Raw genomic sequence first — 6,988 nt, 5'->3', positions numbered from 1 at the left:
CTCTCACAGTGCCAAGCCTTAGCTGCTTTCCATGATCCCTTCATGGCTTCAAAACCAGTAACACCTGGGTGACTCTTACACATTACCAAGTACAGATGCTGTAGGAGGTACAACCTTGGCTATCTCCAGGACACAGCTTCTTTGTGTTCTCAGAAAACACTTCCCGGACAATTTCACCTCAAGTGATTCTGGTCTCTTCTTAATTACCACTACTTTCTTAGATCCAGCTGACCAGCATCAATTGTCTCAGTAGTCCCTTCTCTTCTTGACTCTAAAGCCAGAGCCACATGGCTGAAGCTGCTGAGTTCTGCTGCTTGCTGGGGCTGGAACATGCCCCCCCCCCCCCCCACACACACTTATTTTATTACCGGCCTTCTGTTTCCCAACTCTCTCACTTCCTAAGCTTGGTTGTCCCGGAATTTGCTCTGTAAATTGATCTTGAACTCAGAGATCTGCATGGCTGTGTCTCCTGGGACTGAGGTGTGTACCCTGACACCTGGATTTAAGCTTTTCTTCACCTAGAACTTGGTTTGTCCCAGTCTGGCCTTGAACTCAGAGATCTGCTTAGTCTTGTCTCCTGGGATTAAAGGTGTGTACCACGATGCCTGAACCTAAATTTAGCTGGGTGAGATCTTGCCCTAAATCCCACTCCTTTAATCTGGTATTTTCTAGAATATAAGATTCAGCTCTACTCTCTGGTGTCCCTTTAATACTTGAACCATATATTGTGTGGTTTTCCTTTCTCGATTTGCTCCATCTCATTAAAACACTCTTCATAAGAGTGAGCTTTAGTAACTACACAACAGAATTTATATCAGGCTGTTTTGAGACTTCCTTTTTCAAAACAATTAATCTAAAATCTTTTTACCTTAGCCTCAGACACATTTTTCACCAAAATACCACAAAAACAACCTGTAGGCCATATACTGGAATTCTTCTCCACTGAACCTCTTGGTCCAGGTCTGCATATTTCATAGCAACAAAGTCTTCCATATTACTACTAGAATAGCCCATTAAGTCCCACTTAAAGTATTCCAATGTTTTCCAAATCCAAAGTCCCCAAATCTCCTTTCTTCTCCAACAAGGCCACACCCCCAAATAGCACCATTCCCTGGGCCAAGCATATTTAAATTACCACATAGGGTAACCCCATTTAATTTCCTTTTATGTGTATATTTGTATGCATTTTAGGAAATTTCTAAAGCAGTAGCTTTCCAAATAGCCTTTTATAGCTTTTTCTAGAGATTTTTTTTAATGTTAGTTCTTCCTTTCCATACTCCTCATCTATCTTACCCTCCTACCACAACCCTACTTAATCTTCCCTGTTGCCCTTTCCCACTTCAAACTATGGATATTCTATCTTTATTCTTTTAAATTGCCCCTTATTGGCAAATTTCCAGCTTCTTGACTTCTATGGGTACTTTTATTCTATATATAACTAAAGATTCAAGGCTACAATATACATATGAAAGAGAACAGGTGACATTTGTCTTTCAAAGTTTTGGTTACCTCACGTATAATGATTAGTTTCAAGTTCATTCATTTACCTGACAGCTTTATAATTTCAATTTTCTTGTAGTTAAACAATATGTATATGTACCACAGTTTCATTACCCATTTATCAGTTCATAAGCAACATCTATGTTATTTGATTTCCTGGCTATTATACAGAAATGAACATGGATAAGCAAGGATCTATGTAGTAGGATATAGAATCTCTGTAGTAGGAGATAGAATAGAGTAGGATACAGATAGGAATATGTCCATGAATGATTTTGCTGGATTATATTATAGATCTGTTTATAGATTTCTGAGGAACCTCCACACTGATGCCCATAAGGGCTGTACCAATTTGTACTTCCACTAAAAATGACTGAGTTTTCCCTTTCCCCCTTACTCATTCCAGTATTTATTGCCTATTTTTATTTTCGCCTTAGCTATTTTGACTAAAATAAATTGAGATCTCAAAGTAGTTTTAATATGCATTTCCATGATAGCAAAGAATGTTAACATTATTTTTTTCCTCTGTTTGAGAACCAGGTTTTAATTGAGCTACTAGTTTTCTTTGTATTTCGATTTTTGAGTTCTTTGCATACCCAATACATGAATCATCTGTCAGATACACATATGAATGAATATATATATATATATGTATATATATATATATATATATATATATATTCAATCTATACATTCCCTTGTCACTTGAATACTGATGTCATTTCCTATACAGAAGCTTTTTAGTTTCATGGCATCCCCTATGCCAACTGATGGCTTTAATGACTGTACTACTAATGTCCTATTTAGAAAATCACTTTCTGTGTCTATGAGCTGAAATGTGTTACCTACTTTCTACTTTAACTGAACTAAGCTAACAGGTATTATAGTGATGTCTTCAGTTCATTTGGAGTTGAGTTTTCTACAGGATGAGACATAAGAATTTAACTTCACTTTTCTACATGTAGCTCTAATAAGTTTGAGCCACAGCATTTTTTGAAGATTCACTGTTTTCTTCCATGTCTATTTTGGGAATTTTTCTGAAATAAAAAGATATTTACAGGGGTGTAGGTTTTTATTTGGGTCTTCAACTAATGGAATTGATTTTATTAATCAGTGTGTCTGTTTTTATGTCAGTATTATGATATTTTTATTACTATAACTCTAAAGTATAACTTGAGATAATTAATGATGCTTCCAGCAGGGTTCTGGTTGTAAGCTTTCGCCTTTAAGAGGTACACAATCTATCTAGCCCTGCCATTCAATGTTTTTATTACTAAGCATTGTCATGGATATCTTAGATATTTTGTATTTCCATATAAATTTTAAAATTATTCTTTCAATTTCTTGAAAGAATTGCACTGGAAGTTTTGGGGAGAATTTATAGATTGCTTTTGGTATTATGACCATTTCACCAATGATATACCTACCATTTCATGAACATGTGAAAGATTTCTACCTTTTGGTATCTTTTTCATCTCTTTTCTTCAATATTTTTTTGTTTTTGCTATTGGTGGTATTAGGATTTTTTGTTTGTTTGTTTGTTTGCTTGCTTGAAGAAGTGTCTCTCTAAGTAGCTGTGACTGTACTGAAATTCATTATGTAGACTCGGCTGGTCAACATGCCGCATTCTCCATCTCTCAAGTACTGGGATTAAAGGCATGCATCAATATACCAGACTTTCTTCAGTAATTGAAAGTTTTAATTTTACAAATAAATATTTCACTTCCTTGCTTAGATCTGCTCCAAGACCTTTTTAAATGCTATTGCAAATGGGATTATGTAAAGGTGCATGTTGCTTTTATTTCCTCAGATGAAGTGATGAGATGAATGAATGAATGGATGAATGAATGAGTGAATATATGGCTAGACTGAACCCAGAGTGTTTCCTTCTAAGAATCTGGGGCCTAGGCCTGAAAGCTTCTAGCCTCCACACAATCTAATCTTCAGCAAACCCTAACCTTAACCTTAAAGGCTTCAGCTTCCAGCCTCTGTATGCTAATTTAGACCTAGAATGTTTCAGCTTCTTAGGCTTACAGACAAATAAACGTTTTCTTGCTCTTTCTGAACTCTGGTTGAGTGGTTCAACTCAGGTATTCTGGCCCAAACTCCTCTCCAAGCCAACGGATTCAAATTGGCTTCTCTCAGCTTCTCTTCTTTTTTTATTTTTTATTGGATGTTTTCTTTATTTACATTTCAAATGTTATCCCCTTTTCTTGTTTCCCCCCCTCCCAGAAATCTCCTATCCCATCCTCCCTCCCCCTGCTTTTATGAGGGTGGTCCTCTACCTACCCACCCATTCCTGCCTCCCCCACTCCTTGATTCCCCTATACTGGGGCATCTATCAAGCCTTCATAAGACCAAGGACCTCTCCTCTTATTGATGTCTGACAAGTTTATCCTCTGGTAAATATGCAGCTGGAGGCATGTCTACCCCTTGGTTGGTGGCTTAGTCCCTGGGAGCTCTTGGGGGGGGGGGTTCAGGTTGGTTGATATTGTTGTTCTTCCTGTGGGGTTACAAACCCCTTCTGCTCCTTCAGTCCTTTCTCTAACTCCTCCATTGGGGAGCCCATGCTCAGTCCAATTGTTGGCTGCCAGCGTCCACCTCTGTATTTGTAAGGCTCTGGCAGGACATCTCAGGAGACAGCTATATCAGGCTCCTTTCAGCAAGCATTTCTTAGCATCCAGAATAGTGTCAGGGTTTGATGATTGAATAGTTTTGCTTGGAAAGACTACCTCTGAACTCCGTGAACTGAACTATTCTCCTCTGAACTGAACTGAGTGCAACTGCACTCACTAAACTGCAGTGATGTGAACTGCACAGAACTAAACTGAATTCAGGTCCCTCTCTCTTCCCCATTGCTCTCTAAGGAGCCCCACTCTCCTGTCTGTGCTCATGGGAGTGTGGTGTATTGTATCTCTGACTCATTCTGTAGAATCTTTCTCTGATTTGGCACTTTTTCTGCCACTAATTAGATGTCACTGTTTGGGGTTAAAGGTGTATACTAAAGGTGTGTCTTTATTCCAAACAGAGGGATCAAGGTGCATACTAAGGGCATGTCTGCATCCAGTGGGATTATATCTTTGGATGTGATCTCATGCCAGAGCACCCATGTTCTTGGATCAAAATTCCTCTACAGGATTGTTTGATTGATTTTTTTTTGTTACATTTGTAAATGGTATAAAGGAAATTTTATAGATGGGTGATTTTTAATTATTATGTCTATCTCTTTGGCTCTTATGGGTCTTTAAATTATTTATTTCATTTTGATTAAATTTGATAGTAGATATCTCAATATTTATCCATCTTTTGGATTTTTCCAGTTCAATGGAATATAAAAATTTAACTGTCCTTATGATTCTCTGAAACCTGCTTTACTAGATTAATTAATCTGGGGTTGAGGAATCCGCTAGTGAGAAATCCCTAGTGTCTGTTATAAAATCTCCCATCTCATCTCTAATGTTATTAATTTAGGTCCTCTTTCTCCTCCTTTCTGCTCATTTGGCTAAAGCTTTGTTCAATTTCTGTTTTCATTTGATTATCTCATCCTTTCTACTGTTTGGAGGTATTGTTTATTCTTGTTTTTCAAAGGCATTCAGATATACCACTAAGTCATTAAATTGTTAATTTGAGAGCTCTCTAGTATTTTTATGTTGGCAATTAGCACTGTAATCATTCCTCTTATGGCTGCTTTCATTGTGTTCCATAGGTTTTGTTACATTGTATTGTTCTTTTCATTCAATAATAGAAATTCTTAAATTTCTGTCCTCATTTCTTTTTTAACCCAATTGTTATTCAATGAGGTATTGTTTAGTCTTCCTACACTTGTGTGTTTTTAATTGCTTCTATTCATATTAATATTCAGATTTGTTCCATTTTGGCCCAATAAAAGTCAGGATGTCTTTTCAGTTTTCCTATGTTGCTTGTCCTAATGTAAATTTTTTTGACAAAATCCCTTACTTTATGACATAATATGGTCAATTTTAGAGAAGGATCCTTTGACTGATGTGTGTTATTTTAAAAATATATTTACTTTTTATTGGCACTGATGACAAATACATTTGTTAGTGATTTTAAAACTATTTACTACTATTCTTTGGTAAAGTAACATACTGATAACATACTGCTATAATGCTATACTACATATCAGTTCCTCAACCTACATCAGAGAAGCTTTTTCTTGAGATGTATGGAAATTAACAGAAACCTCAAAGTGAATATTATATAGGAAAAAGCATTGGGAGCACTCAGTATTAGATGGAATGTCTTCATCAAACCCTATCCTTCAAGGATCAAGGTTGGGACAATGTCAGTTAGGTCCATTTGATTTATGATGTCATTAAATTCCAATATTTCTCTGTTAAATTTTTATAGGTAATATGTCTGTTGGTGAGATTATAGCAATGAAGTTACTAATTCAAGATTTTTGCTAATGTGTAGTTTTATATCTAATTCTAATGTACTTATGAAATAATGCAAATTAATTATTAATGCAATGGTTTGTGTGTTATATTCTTTGGTGTATTATATTCCATAATCCACTGTTGATGGATTTCCCTTTAATATGAATGAAGTTGTCTTCCTTATCTCTTTTTAGTAGTTTTGGTTTGAACAATATTTTCTTAAATAGTAGACTATCTCGATCTGCTCTCTTAGTTCTATCTGCTCAGATACACCTGCATTTCAATCTGTGCTGCTCAGATTTTGGCAAGCTGAGTCATCTAAGAAGAGGAAATCATTGATTAAGGGAAATTAAGAGAAGGTCTTTATCAGAGTGTCCTGTAGGCAAGTCTGTGGGAATATCTTTTTGTTAACCGATGTGGAGAGGCCCAGGCTACTCTGAGTGGTGCTACCAGTGGACATGTGGTCCTCTGTTGTATAAAAAACAAACTGAGCAAGCAGAGGAGGCAAACCAGTAAGCAGCATTTCCTGTGGTATCTGCTTCAGTTTCTAAATCCAGTTTCCTACCTTGTGCTACTGCCCTGACTTCTCTTCATCCTGGTCTTTAAGCTCTATGATGGGGAAAAATAAAAACTCTTATGCTCCAAGTTAGTGTTTTATAACAGCATCTCACTTCTTGGCCTTTTGGCTAAGATCAAGTATAGTATCTGTTCTTATCAGTTCAATATATGATATGTCCTCTACCCAAGGACAATATATTAAATGAATTTTTGGAAGTAGAAGTTGGAATAGGAGCTTGCTCCATCCACTCCATGAATTGGCCTGGTATTGTAGTACCTCCAGGAATGGTGCACCCCTTCCGAGGAATAAAAAAAAAGGAAAAAAAAAAGGAGAAAAAAATTTTATGGGATATTTCTGTGGGAGACCTCAATATGTTTAGTTTGTGAGAATTAGAGAGGTGTTTGGAACACTGGCTTAGATAAGCCATTGAGTGTTTAAAGGTTAAAGGGCTGTTCTGTGGAAGCGTGGATGATAAATGTATATAGAGAAATATAGGTGATGAAGGCTTGGCTTCAGAAGTTTCAAAAGG

The 6,988-nt window shown here is 36.6% G+C and overlaps 1 non-coding gene across 1 annotated transcript; it reads left to right on the top strand.

Moving 5' to 3' along the window:
* The first annotated feature begins 6,566 nt into the window (after nt 1-6,566).
* On the top strand, nt 6,567-6,757 carry Gm26108. Its single transcript, XR_003953235.1, has one exon. It is a non-coding gene; the product is annotated as a U2 spliceosomal RNA (small nuclear RNA).
* Nucleotides 6,758-6,988: the final 231 nt, after the last annotated feature.

The sequence above is a fragment of the Mus musculus genome, chromosome X (assembly GCF_000001635.26).
Source record: "Mus musculus strain C57BL/6J chromosome X, GRCm38.p6 C57BL/6J".
In the NCBI taxonomy this organism is placed as follows: domain Eukaryota; kingdom Metazoa; phylum Chordata; class Mammalia; order Rodentia; family Muridae; genus Mus; species Mus musculus.
Note: the sequence above shows the minus strand (reverse complement) of the source record. Positions and strands in the feature narration are given on the sequence as shown.